This window comes from Alligator sinensis, unplaced genomic scaffold (assembly GCF_000455745.1).
Source record: "Alligator sinensis unplaced genomic scaffold, ASM45574v1 scaffold188_1, whole genome shotgun sequence".
In the NCBI taxonomy this organism is placed as follows: Eukaryota; Metazoa; Chordata; order Crocodylia; family Alligatoridae; genus Alligator; species Alligator sinensis.
In genome coordinates this window covers 2,417,864-2,437,107 of record NW_005841903.1, presented here as the reverse complement: position 1 = coordinate 2,437,107, position 19,244 = coordinate 2,417,864, and positions in this window count along the sequence as shown.

Genomic DNA, 19,244 nt, shown 5'->3' with positions numbered 1-19,244 from the left:
ACACCAAAGGAATTAATAATGATTTGCACTTATTATAGAGTAGTACCAATGCAGGGAAAAGGAGGTTAGCCTAATTAAATTCCAGAAACCACTTTAGGGCTCTGCTGCATTGTGGAGGCTGTTTTTTATGTTAATTAATTCTGTATGAAAGGTTGCTGAAGTGGTTTAACATTGTTCAAAGATGCACAATTTAAAACCAGAAAGTATTTTATAGCTCCTGGCCTAGCACAGTAGGGTTCAGGTCCATGGTATGGCCCCAAGGTGCTAGGGTAGCGCAAGTAAATAATTATGGTCCAAAGAGGCTTGGGAATATTGAAAGAAAACGGAGTGTTTATATGGTTGCACTGAGCTTAGTGTCTGTGTCAGATATAGCTGGGCAGGAATTATAGCCTCAGTCTCACAGATCACATAAATACTTCCATATCTTCAATCAGATGAGTGGTCCCTATAATTTAGCTGGAATATTGATGCTATGAAACTTCACCCTACTTTCAACTTTTCCAGACTGGAGGACTTGTTTTTTCTGTCTAAATGAACAGTATGAAGCGCTTTACTTCATGCCTTCTCTCTCTTTCCCTCTCTTTCTGTAGAATCACTTTGTTCTCTAAAATGATTGAATGATGTCTTAGGCTCCCTGGCAGGGACCAGTGTGTTATCCAGTAAGGAACCTGGGAGTCAGAACTCCTAGGTTCTCTTCTTGGCTCTGCTACTGAATCACTGTTTGATCGTAAGCAATTAAGTGAACTTCCTTGTGCCATTTTTCCTATGGGTTCACAATTTCCATATTTGAGTTGAATCCTAGGAATGTGTTTTAATGCATCTGTACAAAGTTAATCCACATATTGTGCATGTTTTCTTCCACTTTCTGTAGCTTAGAGGCAACTTTATCAATGACTGAAAATACAAAATATTTATCAAGTTATTTCAGGACATCACTGAAGTAATCTGTTTCAAACACTGTTCTGCTGTAGAGATAATCCTAATCTAATCTGGAAGAGTTGTCATCCTTCACAGTCATTGTAGATGCTGTGCAAATGACCTTTGGAAATTCCATTACTACCACACAGAGGACTCCATCCAACTGAAAAGAAGCCTCTGTGGTATGACAGCCACTATGCACTGGATAACTCCATTTTAACCTTGCCCTTGGCTTTTGGATTTGCAGAGGCAGCTCTCCTAATTTTGAAACCAAATGCAAAGAGCATCACAACACCATTTCCCCAATGCTGTGCTTCCTATGTCCATGTATTAGATGTTGTTTTATTTCAAGCATGGTTAATCTACTGATTTTGTTTAATCCTAAGTAGCATTGAAGTCACCTCTGTGCCATCTACACATCTGTCCACTTCTCTATATCTCTTTGTTCTTATAATTGTACCAATGACCTCTTCCTTTGTTTGTCTTTCTGTAACAAAACAAGAGAATAATTTCAAATCAAACCACAAGAGTCATGCATATAGAGGAAGGTTTTGGAAGAATCCCAAAGTGCTTTTTATACCCAAGGATTACTTTGTCCAGCTATAGAGTAGAAAGTGGAAAATATTTAAAAGTAACACAGCACAGCAGTTTGGAAATAAGGTGAAGATTAATCTAGCCAACAGGGACTGAATGGAATCTAATGGTGTGCATGGAATTTGACAAAAATGAACACCTTTAGCCTACAGAAAAGTGCCACAGGCCCATTACTGACTGCAAGAGGTCCAGTACACAGCCTTGGATCTTACCTGTAATACAATACAGGTATCCAGCAGCAGGATACTCCTTAATGGCAAGGTTTATGGCTAAGATGACTTGCTTTTAGAATCTCTAAACCTAGTTCCTCATTATTCCCCTCACCACCAGGTCTTTTATACAAGCAGCAATGAGACTTAGTTGTTGTTTTTACAGGCTTCTCCTGCTCTCAAGCTTGTACATCTGATCTTGTGATACTACTGTATGTGGTTGCAATAGGAGAAATTGTATGAAAAAGTGTGATCACCTTTTAAACCCATTCCACATTTACAAAAGTATCTGTTACTATAAGTTTGTGGTATCTCTGAAATATATGATGGAGTGGGCTGGTAAAAAGGATTTTTTGTCATGCAGTTGAAATGCCCTACATAATTCCTTCATGGCTTCATCATTGTTGAATGGTATGAACCCCCTAAACTCTTCTACACTCATACCAATAAAAATAGTTATGACAATATAGATGGGAAAAAATGACCTTGTTTCTCTCCCTTGTTCTATGGACATTCTCTGAAATGTTTTATTTTATACAACTGCAACTTCCACACCACTGCACTAATGTGCTTAGAAACCCTATTCAAGCAAAATTTTTCAGACCTCAATTTATTTAATATACATTCTTAGGTTTAGTCCTGTGTTGCAGTTCTTTTGACTTAAAAATAAGCATGTACTTGGGTGCTTTACCAAATGGGGAGGACTTAAGCCTGTGCTTAAATGATCAGCTGAATTATAGTCTAGATTTTTGAAGTTGAGCAATTTTTATTGTAAACTGGATTACTTTTGTTTATTTTTCAGTAGTCAGGAAGCTATCTAATGCCACTAATAAAGACGAGGAGTTTATGATTAAGTTGAAACCTGATGTCTAAGGAAGCAATAAAGAATACCTAATGCACTGTCTTATGTTTATTCATTTATTTATTTTTCTGGCATTACATTTTGGTGTGTGGAAGTGCAGTTTATAGCTTACCTCAAAGTAGATAAATGAAAAAAATATAAACGTTAAAAGAGAGAAGTGGGATTAGTTGTTAAATTCATAGATCCAATGTAATAATCCAAGGTCTACATAAATTGTTAATATTTATACCTTACATACTGAAGATGGTATATAGTACACCTCACTCTCCTCCTAACAATTTATATTCAGGATACTCTAATGAAATACATCTTGAGTCTCCTTTTCATGGCTAATGAGGAGACAACAAGAATTTGACTAATACTAGTACAATTACTGAAGCAGTGAAGCGTGCATCTCTGATTAGACGTGATAATTTGCAAGGCTGGGCTCTTCACATTAAGTTTGCAAACAGTTTAAAAATCACTTCCTCTATTTATCCAGCTAATCTCTGTTTAATGACTCCAGACCTGACAAAAGAAAGAGAAAATGTCTCTTAAAATCCTATACTTCATTTATGAAGCTTATGTATGAAGCAGGGGTGTAATTTATAGTAAATCTTTTCCAAAGGACTCTTTGAAGCCCTGCATATGACTTTTTACAATAAGGTGATATTTTTATTAATCCTGAAATATCAGTTTTCTTTACACCAAGTTTATATATATATAAAATCTTTGTCTGTGTCTATGTAAAGTAAAAACAATTTTCTAACCAATTTAGATATCTTTTTGGGTTCTCTTTGTGCACATTTTGAATTTTAATCTTGCCCATCCATGTAATGAAAATAATCTTTTTCTGTTCTTTTTTTTCTTGACTGTATTTTACTAGTTCATATTTTTTTCCAATTGAGCCCTCAGAGGCAAAAAGATTTCCATGATGATTTGCAAGACTGATATGTTACAAATATCTAGAAGTGGTAAGGTCCTTTTTTCTCTTACATGCATGTTTTTAGGATTCAGATCCACAGCAGATCCACACATATAGATTGAAACCTGCTGGCAGTGTCTTCTCAACAAATTCTCTGTAGCCATTGTCCTTCAGACTAGATATGATAGACTAAGTAGGATCAGGAGCTAGTGATGTCTCCTCTCTAAATGGTGCTTTTCCTGAGTCAGGGAAGTGTAGATGTCACATCATGGTAGTAGATGGGGTACACTTTTTCAGATGAGCCTTAAAAGGAATGCCCTGATAAAGGACTCTCTCTGAATGGCTTGTTGGAAGCAGTGATCTAACCCAGGCAGAAAAGGTTCTTTGGGTAAATCTGCTTGTATTAGGTCAACTAAACTAGTTGGAAAAATTCTTGTTTGCAAACTTTTGGGTACAAACACCCTTCATCAGGCTGAGGAAGCATCTGCAGTGTTAGTGCGAATGGTTTTTGTACCCAAAACCTTGCAAAGAAGAGTTTTTCCAACTACTTTAATTGGTCTAAAAAAAATACCAGATTTACCTGAAGGACATTGTATGTCTATGTCCTTGGACCTACACGGCTATAACCTATATGCCTGAAACATGGAAATGATCTAACCCAGAGTTTTTGGTTCTTAAATTTTTAATTTCTACTGTCTGAGCTACAACAATTGCCCCGTTTACTCAGTGTTATAGCAGGAGCATCAATTGCTGTACATGTCATAGCCTCCAGTAGAGGTAGCTGTGGTAGCTATGGGCCAACTCTTATAGAAGACTAGAAGCAAATATTCACCGTAGCCCTGACTGATTATAACAACTCCACATAGATTTTTAAGAGGTGGAATTAACTATGATCCTTCCATATGAATCTCGTTGAAGAAGATGGTTCCTATAAAGCCCTGTAGTTGGTGTTTTGTGGTGGTCTATAAAGCCCTATAGCTGATGTTTTGTCAACAGCATAAAAGTGGTGCTCAGATTTACCAGTTGTTGAGGGGGGGGTTTTGAGGTATAGGTCAGTAGTTTGTTTTTAGTGAAAAAACTAGCAGATGTTCTATGAATTGTAGGGAATTGTTAAAACACTGAAGCAGCTCCCTCCTATACCTATGGAAGTATTTGCACACATCAAGGGGAAGGGAAAATTCCCTGGAGACACTCGGATACGTTGTACTGGAAATAGGATCTTTTACTACAGATAAAACCTGTGTTTTCATTCTATTCCCAACACAGAGAAGGTAAATGAAAATAGAAACTGTTGTCTTTTATTACAAGCTATAGGGACAGTCAGAGCTGCAAGCACCTCATGGTATAAAGCCCTCACAACAGGATGTGAGCTGAGGTAGTAGAAAATATTCCCCTTCTTACCCAAGTGCTGTGGGGAAAGCCCAGCAACAAAGCACCCACGGTTGGACAGGGATTTCTCTCATCGGTGTTCTGTATCTGTTACTGATGGGCTTCCTCTTTTCTCATCTATGTATACATCCCCAAAGATTTTTATTGCCTGTATTTGGCACAGTCTCCTGAAATGATCAGTTTCAAGGCCAGAAGGAAGGATTTAGTTGGACCTAGATAGCAGAGCCAGAGAATTTCAGTCAGTAGTTCTTAGTGTGACTGAGTGAGAATGCCTTGAAAATCTGGCTTATGCTGTGCTTATCACCAAACTGTAGAAGCACAAATATTATTAAGGTGAATCTCATCTTCATATACTCTCCCTTCTCCTTGACACTAGTACAAGGAGGAAGAGTTTAAACAGATCTTAGCTTGTTTATGCAAGCTTTTCATAACTGGTATTGCTCTATAACAACATTCTTTTTTCTATTCCTAGCTGGACCAGTACAAGAAAACAGCTTTCCTTGCATTATTTCTGCATTTTCCTCCAAGGGTTGCATTTAGAATTGGAAATATAGAGGTGTATCAAGGTGAAAATAGAGGGTTACAATCAGCTGATATTTTTAATGAAAAGGTTTAGGGTTGAGAGATTTGACAAATCCTTTGTTTTTTTCCTTTTAAATTCTTCTCTACTGGTTAATCATCTATTATACATTTCTATACCTTTTGACAAACAACATTTTTTTGTTTTTGTAATGTAATCAAGGTCTCATCCAAAACCCAAAGTCAACAAGCTAACCAACTTAGGGTTTGGTACAGGCTGTTTATGCTAAAGAATTAAGTCTTCAATAAAACCTTAAAAAGAAAAAAGAAAACATTACTTATTACCTACATAAAACAGAGTGGGAATCTGTGTACAGAGAAAGCTATATACAGCCAGAAATCAATGGCCAGAGGAGCATTTTGATTTAAAAACTGAGGGGAAATTAAATTTAAAAGGAGCTTGTCTTAAACACAAAGTCAGGTTGTTGTCTACTATAGATTACTAAAGTTCCTAGAGGTAGAAGGGAATTTCATTGGGCCTAATTCTATATCTGCCTACATTAAAGCCTTAAATTCAATTAACAGACAGGTCCTTACAGTGAAAAAAACCATATGTGAGTATATTTTGTACACATGACAGATTGTCATTGTCATTTCCTTTATGATAGATCATTTCTACACATGCAGTTTAGGTGATTTTCTTGTATTTTTATCCAGTGTGTTTTAATTCTCCTCAATATCTCTGCTCAGTCTCTCTAATTTTGACAGTCCACAATGAAAAAACCTTGGAACATAAATTAGCCATTCTAATCCTCCTTTAAAATTACATTCAGAATATTCTCTGTTTCTTCAGTTAAGAAGAAGCTAGCAAAGGTAGTATGTACTGCTATACAAACTCATCCCCTTTCCCTTGAAGAATAAGGAAGCAGAGGAGCTAACCTAGTTCTGATATTTTCTATGGAGAAGGGTCCTAGGTTTAAGGAGCTATTCTGAAGTTCTGGAAATATGAATTCAATTCCCATGTTTACTACGGATTCCCTTTGTGACCTGAGACAAGTTTCTTCATCCCTGTGTCTAGGTTGTCCATCTACAAAATGTGGCTTTTTATCCTTCTCTCTCTCAGCTTTTACTGTAACTTTCTTAGGACAGGTTCTGTCTCTTACTGTGTATAGATCTGCTTGGGACCTCAAGGCACTACAGTCATGGAAATAATATGGGTTTTCCCCAATAGAATCATTCTACCACTCCCAGCAATAAGCTTTTCATTACAGGTATTATTCTGTAATTATCCCCCACTAACTCAACTGGAAAAAAATCCTTCTGAAGTCCAGCCTTGTAGAGATCCCACATCCATATAAAATATATGGAAAGGAGATGAAGAAGCCAGAGAACCTTATGATCTTTCCTTATGCCCTTGGTCCACCTGAAATCACAGCAAGCAAACAGAGAGAAACAAGGGTCATAATAGAAGTCAGTCCCCTGCCATTTGGATCCTGAAGGTGCAAAACAGGAAGCACACTTCACTGATAAAGCGGGTGCTTTTTTCTTGCGATCTCAGTTTACCTGAAAGATTTACTTTTTCTTTTCTTTATCCCAGTTATATGAAATACTTAGCTTGATAAGTTCTCTTATTTCTGCCCCAGAGCTGAAGTAGTCTTCCAGTCTTGTTAAAGGGTATCCTTCAAAAAGTTCCACTATATCAGAGAACTGTGAAACATCCCATTTCTCAGGTTGTGCACAGATCTATGAGCATCTCTCAGAAAAAAACAGCCAGCAAGAGGCAAATAAACAGGGGTTTAAACTATTTCTCCACCTCCAACATCACAGGCTATTTTTTAGGGGACAGAGCATCCAGGGGGGAGGGGGGTGTATATCCTCTCCATCTAGCTGTCCCATGAGAATTTTATTCCACTACCAGTTAGTTTTCAGCTAACCCTTTAGCAATAGCAGGCCAAATTATCAAAATGTTACTGCTTCACTCGTCAGTAGCAGCTGCCAATTCCCACCCCCTCCCCTTCACTGCCAAATCCAGCCCACGGGCCATAGATTGCCAAGCCCTGGCCTGGATGATTCATTCCCCTAGAGAAATAGAGGTCATTCAGTGTAACATTTATGTTCATTGTGCACATTTCCTTGAGCTGCAAAAGCTTAGTTTTTAGCTGTTGGCATCTGGATGTGGATTACTATTAAAAATGTACAAAATGCCTGGTATACTCTCAGCACAAAGTCCAGCTATAACGAAACAACTGGTTTTATAGGGGGGCCTTAAACTTAATAGCAGGAAAATCTATTCAACAAGGCACTAACTAACTATCCCTAAAAGGCTCATTTTGGAGTCTGCTGTCTTTTTCATGTGTGTGGGGAATTTATTTTATGTGTATACCTTCTATTAACCCTGAAATAAGGGTTCCTTGCCTTAGGAAATCTTAAGGCCCAGGGTTTATTTTTTGCCTCAAAAGTAAAATAATTAACTCATTCATGAGAGAGGAATTTTAATTTAGATCACTAGAGCTGCAAAACAAGTGTGTTATTCATCAGCAGAATTATTTCCTCTCCCAGCCCTTTCCTTTAAATGTTTGGTCATAGAAGGGTTCATTTTAGACCAACTGTAGCAAGAGCAGAGAAAAACATTGCTCTAAGACTTAATATTCTGTGAGCCAGTAGAAGTGGATGCAATACAACTAGATTTATCTTGTCCTGTCATTTCAAATGTACCTCACCCACTCCACAGAATCATTCCTTATGGATAGCAGCAGTAGTCCCTGCCATCCTAAACCTGATTTTTTTAAAGTCAGACTTGTCTATTTTAGACAGGTTGTTTCATACCCTGTTCAGAAATGAAATGTTTTCTTTGTGCATGGGCTTTGACAGAAATGAAGAAAAATCTCATCCATTTTCTTCAGTTGTCCTTACCTCATACTAAGGAAAACATTCACAGCTGTCTCTGGTGTCCTGCAATGTAATAATTTTTCTCCACATGCAGGCTAATACCTGAAAACCTGCTGACATGGCCACTTGCCTTCTATGATACCATAACTTCTGGACACTAAGAGCACTATCTTGATTTGTGTCAGTTTTCCATTCTGCCCAATATCCTTTTAAAACAGGCTCAAAGCTTGCTCTGTAGGCTAATGAAAAACACACACTATTTTATTAGATTCTTAAGAACGATGTTAAAGATTTAAGTGGTTTCAAGAACACCTACTGAAACTAGGCACACAAATCCTCTTTAAAAGTAATAAGATTCGGATTCATATGAAAATCTGGCTCTTCATTTTTTATCATCAGATATTAACAATTATTTTCTGAGAATTCCACAAAATTAGGTGAGTTCTTTTATCTCTCTCTCTTCATATCATACAGCTCCCTCTTCCTTAACACTTACAGTGATACATTATTGATACAAGTATATAGTCTGTAGGCAATTTTGAATTGGTTTGAATTTTAGCTGACGTGTAAATAAGCATTTTTGCAGACTCAGCACAGAATAAAAAAAATGAAGCCTTCTGTTCAGAGAAAATGAAGGTAGAATTAATCTAAGCTTAGATCAGATAATTAAGAGTACATACAGGCATTAGGTCAATCTAAATGTACAATAATACAGGCATGCAGAGTGCTTAAATTGCCCCAAAAATGACTTGCCCAATTTAAGTTGGTTCACCTACATAGGTGAACTTAAAGGCTAGGGACAGACATTCAAAAAGTCTAAGCCTGAATTGATTCAATCTTTGCAGGTTAGTCTAACCTGGCTAGACTAAATCGGTTTGTAACTGCACAGGCATCCCAGACATGCAGGCACATGCTTGCAGTGGCTCAGGCTAGAAGCTAGGGGGCACTAGAGCAGCCCTCCCATCCCTTGCACAGTAGTGAGCCGAGGGGTGTGTGGCCAGACCTCAGCAGGATTCTCTGATTAGGGAGGTCTGCCTGCCGCATCCCAGGCTTTTCTCTGCTCAAGGGACAGGAGTGTTGTCAGACTCCAGGCTAGCACTCTGAGGCAAGGGAGGGGTGTCTGCAGTGCATACATTTGCTGATGGTACAGAACTTTTCAATCTCCCTCCCTGCTTCTTTATAATGTCTGCAGCAAAATGACAGGTGAGCAAGCCAGCTGGGGGCTGATAACAGTGTTTATCACCCCATCAGTAAAACAATAGCCTCTCTCAGTGGTTCTTAAACAGCTCTTTCCAGGGAAGGAAGGAGGTACCTTACCAGCTGATCTGTTGATTGGTTCCAAAAAGCCTTCAGTGGGCATTGTCCTGTCTGCCTGTCCCATTGAAATTAGAGACACACAGACACCTCTCAGAATTAGCTAGCATTCCACATGCCTAGGGTCTGTGGGGCTGGGGTCCATGCTGCAGGAGATGGGAGGGGGGGGATCCCTGCTTGAGTAGCGAGGTGGGATGGGGCAGGGGGAAGCCAGGCAGACCCTGCTGTGCCTGCAGCCTCTGCCAGAGCTTTGGCTAGGGAGCAAGGGAGTGGGGTGGGGCCAGCTCTGCTGTGGAGCAGAGAGCACACTGGGATGCTGGGGGTGTCTGGTTTATCTTAAACCAGCAAGGGGTCTGGGACAGACATTGCATAAACCAGTTTGAGCCAAATCAGTTAAGGCTGATACTACATTCAACCAGGTTGATCTCAGACCACTTTCAGTCATTTTCAAACTGGTTTATGTACACTGAATGTCTGTTCTGTTACAGGTGTAAACCAGTTTCTGATCACTTAAACCAGTTTGTGTGTAATTTCAGTCCTTAGCCAAATTAAGAACGGGCTAACACACTTTAAAAAGTGTGATTAACCCAATCTCATGAACACTTGCAAGCATTTTCAGTGAAGCCTCAGGATCGGGAAAGTCCAGTTGCTCACCCCAGCCTCAGGGCTGATCTATTCCTGCCACCAGCAGAAATGGGCTGGCTTTAGACCCTCAACCCCCACCTCCACTAGTGGGAAACATCCCACCAACCCTCTCACTGGACCCATTAGCCCTATGCTGCCTGCCCCTCCTGCCACCCTGAGTTACTTACCTCAGGCTCCCCACATGGTTCCTGGGAACAGCAGATGGCTGCACACGTAGCTCCCACCAGCAGCAAACTACTGCAGGCAGCACTCCCAGTCTAGGTGTGGGCAACTTAAACTAAGCCTCCTAGACCATGTGTGGTAAATGTTTGTTCACACCCTAAGAGCCTTGTGCAAAATATTTTATAACAAATCCGTTGAAACTTCTTCAGTGTGAATTCCATTGCAAACAAGCAAGACAGAATTAATTTTATGGGACAATTCACTTAGTATCCTGATTTTTTCTTTAAAAAAGAAGGGGGGAAAAAAAACAAACAAACAGGGCTTGGGATATAAAACATGGCTTCAGCTCCAAACTGGATAAGACCTGGCTGTTTCCACTGAATTTAACAAACAAAACTATAATAGAGGGAATCGATTAACAATACAAGAAGTCCTATATGAAGTCACAATACTTCCTATATTTCTACCAGAGTACAGCAGGTTAGGGCCCAGGGGTGGCCATGACGCACTCTGGTGGCCACACAGCTCCTGCCCCACTCCAGCTCTGTAGATACCATCCCTTTTCTCCCACACCTTGATTCAATTAATCTGTAAAAAAGGAAGGTTTCTCTAGAGCCCCAGAGCTAGCCCTTGTCTCTACTGGCCAGCAGGTCCCACAGGGTACTTGTTGCCTTAAGGGCTATTCATGGCTTCCTTCTGCCCCTAAAACCATACTCGTGCCTTGTGGATGTTACCAGTTATCTCCTCAGGCCTCCATGCCCTTGTTAGGGCCACCATCTTCCTGGGTCATCCCCTTTTGTTTGGCTGGATCTCTCTCAGCCTAGATCCTCTGCATTGGACTTGGCTTTCAGGCACCAGTCCTTGTCTCACCCCCTCTTTGACTGTGAGCCCCAGGCCCTGGCTTCACTTGTTTCGGCCTCTGGCCCTGTCTGGCTTCTGCCCAGGCTTCGTTTCAGTCCCTCTCTTGGCTTCAACCCCCTTTGGCTTAAGCTTGGTTTGTGTTCTGAGCTCCAGCCCCTGACGGGGCTCAAAACATTGGGGTGCCCCTGGCCACTTTGGCCTCCATCTAACCACTTCTAATCCACCGGTGTAAAGCTTAAAAACATAAGCCCACTGGCTAGAATTAAATGTCCCCACATTGGGTCCTACTCCCTGCAAGCTGTAAGCCTCTTACTTGCATTCCCCAGGGCAGTTCAAGTGCCAGGCAGTCGCTTTCCTGTAGCCATCCTGCTCAGGTGCTTCTCTCCCTACTGCAGGGCCAAGCTGCCTTCCTTTGCTCAGACCCTGAGTTTATATGCCTCTCAAACCCTACACCCTCGATCAAGTGGCTTGCTAGCCCTGGCGCAGCTGCCTCTCTTTCATTCTAATGGGCAGTTTACTGTTACTACCCTGGCTGCCATAGCAGGATCTTTGTTATTTCAGCAGGGTTCTGCCCTATCACTGTATTGCTGGGCAGCTAGCCCAGCAGTAGGCACTCCCAGCCTGTGAGTCTCTGGCTCTCTATTCTCCTGCAACCAACCCATCTTGATCTGTCTTCCCCCTACCTGAGGTCCCACTCCTGCTTCTCCCTTCAAGTAGCAGAAGCTCTCTGGCTCCCTGTAACATAGAGACACTGAAAAAAGACAATAGACAAGTGAGATAGCAGTTCTGTAGGAGAAAAGAAGAGGTTCTCCTGAAAAAGCAGCATTAAGTACTTAGTGTAGGGTCACAAAAATCTTTTTTTTTTTTTTTGTAACTAGAGGTACTTAGCTTTGTCAGTGTGAAGTCAGGAAAACACAGGGCAGGATGACTTTGGAGACCAGAGTCCCTGGCACACACTATTTTTCTGGTGCAATTAAGGTGTTAATCATGCAGAAATAACAACTGGCTACAAGTTCAAAGAATTTATGGTGCCAAAAAAAATCACAATCCAGGCACAAAGATATTACTTGAAAAATGTGTACTATCATTGTGGTTGGTTTGTATGGCATGATAACTTGAATGTGTTACATGCCACACTTGGGCCACCCAGGGATGGGGCCTCAGAGCAGTCTTGATCAGCTATTTGCTGGCAGGGACCACATTGGACTCAAGCCCCTGGGTAGTCCCTGCCAGTTGATAGCTGATTGGGACTGTTTGGGGGCTTGAGTATCATGGAAGTCATCCCAGCTGAGGAGTGAGCCCTAGGGCTGTCCTGATCTCCCATCAGCTAAAAGGGACCACCTGGAGGCTCAAGTCCTGGGTGGTCCCTGTCAGCCAATGTTTGCTTGGGATGACCCTGGAGCTCAAACCCCAAGACTGTCCTGATCAGCTGATTGTTGGCTAGCAGGAACCACTCCAGGACTGGAACCCCAGGGCAATCCCTATCAGCCAATTGCAGATTGGGACTGTGTCGCAGGGAGAGGCAAACCAGGGAGACTCCCAAGCCCACGAGGGGAACCCTGGGGCAGGAGCCGGGGGTGAAACAGGAAAAGTGAAAATAAAGAAAGAAAAATTACTCACAGCAGGATGGGAGGAGGAGTGAGGACAGTGGGGAAAGCCCGCGTGAGGCATTCACCACGCCTTTAGTCAGCTGTGGCCAGCGAATGACATCACCCCAATCATCGGCTGGTGGAAATGAAAGGGCCGGCGGTGAGAGAGAGCGGGGGTGCATGGACACCAGGAGAGGGCCCGGTCAGCGGGGTCAGCCAGAGGCTGACCCCGCGAGATGCCGGAGGAGACTGCGCGCACTGGCTGCAGAGGGGCGGATGAACCAGGAGGCGAGTCAGCGCTGGAAGCCAGAATAACAGCTGCAGGCAAGCCAAGAGACAAGCCGGTAGGACGACCCAGGGTGTGGGGAGCTGAATGGACCTGGGAAGACCCAGAGGGAGGGCAGCCATGCTGGGAAGACCCAGAAAGAGGGGAGCTGCGAGGCAGGACCCAGAGAGAGGGCCACTGCTCCAGGAAGACCCAGAGAGAGGGCTGCTGCTCTGGGAAGACCCAGAGAAAGGGCAGCTGCAAGGTAAAGACCCAGAGAGAGGGCAGCTGCAAGGGAAAGACCCAGAGAGAGGGCAGCTGTGCTGCAGAGACCCAGAGAGAGGGCAGCTGCTCCAAGGAGATCCAGAGAGAGGGTCACGACAGTGGGAAACAGGAGGGAGAGTAGATCTAAACCTGGGTAGGTGGAGCGGGGCCACAGAGTTAGGCCACGTGGAGGAGGCCTCGTCAACAAGCGGAGGTGTAGCGGGGCTATCTGTGCTCCACAAGGAAGCCCAGTAGGGGCGAGGTGATGTTTTCCTTGGAACTCATTAAGTTTGTCTTTTGAGTTGAGAAGGGTGTTTTATGTTTCCCCGTATCAGAAGGGGTTGAGGCGAAGCTTAGGCAGGAAGACGGAGAAAGTGAGTGGTGGGCTCATTGTTGGGTATTCAGGGGAGCGTGAGGTCAGCCACGGAAGCGAACAGGACCCGCCAGGCTGGGTAAAGGGCGAGGTGCATGGGAGGAGGAGCCTCGCACAAGACACCAAAGAAGCAGGCAGCCAACGAGGGCAACCGCGCCGCACGAAGCCTCACCCACTGTGAAAGATTCAAAGTCGTGGCAGATGAGAAGGGGCAGCTTGCAGCACGTGTGAAGACCTCCCGTAAGGCCACCTGCAACGGCAAAGTGAGGACAGGCGAGCACTCGAATTAAGGAAGCCCGGGACAAGATGTCTGAGGCCCGGCGGGTGCAAACTGTCCCAGAGTGAAAGCCCTGGGGCAGTCCCAATCTGCTGATGATCAACTGATTGTTGGCTGGCTGTGGGGACCACAGGAAGGCTTAAGTGGCCCTGAGGGTCCCCAGAGCCAGCCAATGATTGGCTGATTGTCAGGCACCCAACCTGCCAGTGCAGCAAAAGCCTGGGATCATGATACCAGGTTCCCCTTGAACTGGCAATATGGCATGATTAGAATCTGATGCTGGATCCCACAATCGCGCCTTCTGCCATGCATGTATGGTATGGCAGGGACTGTGATTGTTGGGATCACACATCAAATCCTATCAAGCCTTTGACTGCTTGCATGCCAGGAGTGTAGGTGGTTCAGAGAAGCATAAGCAATTGGGAGCTTAGTTTTCCTGTCCTTAGTTTACCCTGCCATACGATCTGCTTATTTTTGGTAAGAGTATGCATACTAGGTTGACCTGGATGATCAGGTCCTATATTCTGCCACTTATGGTAAATACTTAGCTAGTTTAGTGTTGTATACAAAGGGTAAAATTCTATTGTGATATTCAACTAAGCCATAAAGGAGAGTATCAGGATAACTAATAACTCTTCTAGAAGTACCTGGAAGATGCCAATGAAAGTTAGAGATGTGTAGAAGAAAAGATCCTGAAAGTGAGTTAAAGTGAATGGAAATTACACCCAAGCAAGAGCAGAATTAGTCTCTAAGTATTCATTATATTTTGCAAAATGGAAATACATAACTGTTACCTTGATGGTCAATGTGTTAGTCTTGCCTGCATATATAACATAGTATAGATTGACCTTCCTCATATAATTGGCAAAAGGGTATTCCATTAAAAGTAAAAGCTTTTTTATTTCATTTTCTTTCTTTTTTTTAAAGCCCATCCTTTTAGTGACCATGTAGGGGCAGGGCTGCACGAGCAGGAAGGAACACAGCTAACAGCCTAGAGGTCATGAGTTTGAGGACATAACAGAAGTGTTCCTGGTGCAGCCCTGTCAGATTCCAACAAATCTGTGAATTCTGCTAAATACCTTGTCACAAGGATACAAAAAGGGAAAGAAGTGACCATGTATGCAGTAAGCTCACTAACTTTCCATGCACCTCTTTATACCTTGGCTGTTTTCCTCAGAAGTCAGTCTCCTGATTTTTCTTGTTTATTGACAGTTGTCTACTACAATCTCCTGATATTTCTTGTTTATTTATTTAAAGAACTGATCAGATTCTTGTTGTCCAAACTATTCATTTTCTTAGATTATAAATATACTCTAATATAAATTGTTGTGGGCATAGAGAGTATTTTTTGCCTTCTAATGACAGACATCATAATATAAATAATACCAACAATGCTAAAATTCTTGGGGATATGAAGGACACATTATTAATATAGAAAGAGTCTCAGGTAATATAGAATAGGTTGAGCCAAATACAGCTTGGTTTTATCTGCTGCTATTAAATGAGCTCTCTTTTGTCTCAGTTTGATTTGTCTACCCAGGTATCGCTGGCCTTCACTGCAGTCAGCATTCCAAAAATGGAAAAATACAGTATAATGACAAAAAAGAACAACTTATAAGCTATGAGAGCTGAGTTTCTCAAGACAAAATATTAGCAATGGGCTTTTAGGGTGAGGAATTAAATTGGTACAGCAGTGAAAAGATGGAGAAGAATTTACTGAGACTGCTGTTTCAAAGGGTAAGTATCTCTCTCGTGCCCTTTGTGCATACCAGTATGAGTAGTCTGTATTCAAAGAATTGATCATGGGACAAAGGGCCTTTCATCTCTAGGTCACAGGTTCATATCTGGCCATTATTTGAAATTCATTTTCCTTTAATAATCACTGAGTAGCCTGTCTGACAAAATGAGTTGGTCTCAGTCCAGTTTCCAGTGGACAGCTGCCTGTATCACATAAACCACTATCATAATTAGCACTTAGTTAACATTTTGTTGGCAGCCTGACCAAAAGGGTAAAAGGTTGAAGAGATACGGAGATAGAACTACTATGTCATTCCTACTGGCCTTTTCAGGTAAGAGAAGACAGGAAAGTAACACAACATAACTTTAATTTTTCAGATCTGGCAACATGGCACGTTTTACAAACAATGCAATTTTCCCTTATAAACATGAATAGCTAATAAGCCCCTTTACTCTGAGGAACTGACTTGATCTTGGCTGCTGAGAGTTCTCTGGCATGGAGGAGTTCTCAGCTAGTGCAGAGGTGACATAGTTCTATGCCACTCCTCTATTACCTGCACCTCAGGTGTAGGGGCAGAGCAGGTGTAGTCAAAGCACCACTGTGTCCTGAGATTCTCATGTGGTAGACATATAATTTATGGACTGTTATCAGGATATGTAATTTAGAGTAATCAACAGCCTGCTCAGAATTATGCCATGGATGGAGGGACATCACAAAACAACCCAGAAAAAGAGAGACATGCAACCACTTCCTTTTCCATACAGCATCACAGTAGCCAGATGGGTAATTTTACTTAGGTCATGAACTTTTAAAGAGTTTAAATAGGTGACAAATAGCAAAAAGAAAAAGACTGATCAGAAGTACATTGAAAGTAGCAGATAGGAATAAATATTTTGCCCAGTGTTTTTTAAATGTTAATAGTTTCTTGTTTATCTTAAAATTAGTTATATATAACAAGTAAAATATATCCACACATATGGCTTCAATCTTAGAATCTTTAATTTGATTTTGTTTTCTAGAATTTTACTGGAAATTCATATTTTGTTTAAATCTTATAAAAATGCCAGATTGACTTCAAATTTAAATATGTATTGTGAAACAGCTGAGTTAGGATTTTAAAAAATAAATAAGAGTATTTAGCCACACAATTCCCTATCATTTTTTTAGTCTTGCAGTTAACTCTCTTAGTGTACTTTGAAAATCTCAGCTCTAGACCCTTTCCCTGCTTTCTGTATAGTGCTTTGTCCTGCTTAGTTTGACAGTCTGCTGCTGCTTCAAAGGCCTCTATCATTTTCCATCCAAACTTTCCAACTTTACATCTAATCAGAGCGTGCATCTTAGTGTGTGTGCATGTGTGTTTGCGTGTGTGAGAGACAAACATACTAAACCAAATAATGGCCTTGTAAAAGGTTTTATAGCACTTGGAGAATTTACACTTGGATTTCTTCCAGGAATGGAATGTCTAAATGAGACAAAGTCTAAAGGTTCACCCATCGTAACATATTTTTTTCTTGCTGACTTCTTAAAAATGTAAATGATAAATACAGTACTTTGAAGAATGATTAAATGACTACAGGGGAAGTGGACTCTGAAGTAAGATTTCTAGCCAGAGATACTGGTGTGTGTGTGTGTGTGTGTGTGTGTGATATATGTACATATTTGTATATTTCTTTTGGAGAACTATAAATGATAGGTTATCAATTTTCTTAATTGCTTTAATATTTGCCTACATTGGGCGGTGCCTCTCAGAGGATGGAACAAGTAAATATCTTGTGAGATTAAAATTATTTTCTTTAGCATGAAACACATTTTTACAATTCCCAGCACTTATCCCCCCCTCCCCCCAACACACACACAAACACACACTCCCAACACTCCCATCATCCCTGGCTTGTTTTCCCTCTGCTTTTGATGAAGCCAGTTCAACCATTTTTTCAGAGGCCAATATACCCTCCTCCAAGCCTTTGTCATGTGAGGATTACATGATTTGCGTGTGTGTCATTACTCCCCTCAGAAACCAAAGTAGATTCTACTTCAATAGTCCTTTTATTTATTGGGGGTTCCCAGCAAGAGGCAGTACTTTTAGATTTACCCTTCTGGGTTGTTTCAAGTTGTTAATATTGGTTTCTAAAGCCTAATATAAAGTCTTGGGACCATTCTGTACCACCACAGTTGATGTCAGTATATGACCCCAAAGCTGGGCTTTACTTAATATAAAAACAAAGGTCTTTGCATTGGGTATCTCCTCTGAAGAACATTTCTCCTCTGTTAATATTCCACGCATGTTGCAGATGTTTTTAGCTCATTCTTCTACCCATCTGAAAGGGGACTGGTAGAAGCCACTTAACTGAGAAGAGGGTTTTGTTTTGTTTTTTTTGATGACGATGTGAGGGGCACTCTCAGTTACTTAGCTTGATCAGTATTTACTTTTCTGTGGCACAACTAGCCTGCTATCTGATTTGGCCTTAAGTAATATTGGGGTAACCAGAGTAGCAGGTCGCTACTCACTAGCTGTTTTATGAATTGATCAGGAGCTGGGGCCAATGCCAATTAATGTTAACAGAAAGACTGCACTAAGCTTTGGATCAGGTCTCAATACTTAAAAATGTGCCTTTCCGTTTTGACTAAAGAAAATGCAACATGCTTTGATCAACAGACTATTTTCCAGTTCGTGTAGTTTCAGGCCAGCTTCTGAAATCTCTCACATCATGATCTAACAGGAAGTGTTCCTGACCAAAGGAAGCAGCAGGAACAGGCAAAAGAATAATGGCCATACTTAAAATGCTTTACTAGTGCCTTTTCCTTATTAAATCGATGTGTCTGCCAGCATTTTGTATTTTGCTTGGGTAAGCACTACCAAATGGGGCAGACTTTGAGATGCCCCATATAACTTCAGATAAACTGTGAACATTTGGAATTAATTGAAGTGGAAAGAAGGCATGCCTCTCTTTAGTGATGTGATCTGGTTTATATTAGAATGGAATTTCTGAGATTCAGACTCTATTTCTCTAAAAAACATTGGTTGCTGTAAGAAATGTATCATTCATGTTAATTTTGTGTGTGAAAAAACCCTATGTATTGGCAAACCTGTAGTACTTAAACTTGTTGAGGAAGTTTAGTTAGTTCTAAGAGAACAAGATATCATTCCTTTCTTGTATTTGTCTTATTTTGTCCAGGTTATTGTGGTCAGTACAAGCCTTAATCCCATAGAACCTGCTATAGATGCTTTGAGATCATATGCTGCAAGTAAATTGGCAGCTGTTTCCATTTGTCATTGTTTCCAGTTTCCCATTTTCAGTTTCCTATTTTCAACCCATCTCTCTCTAGAACCAATGGGTAAAGATTGTGTCCTCTGACTTCCAGCCATACAGAATATTTAGGAAGTTGTTCCTTAGTTCCCCATCCTTCATTCCTACACCATTTAGTTACTTTAGTTACAGAAGTGGTGGTGAGGTTGGCTGAATCATTGTGG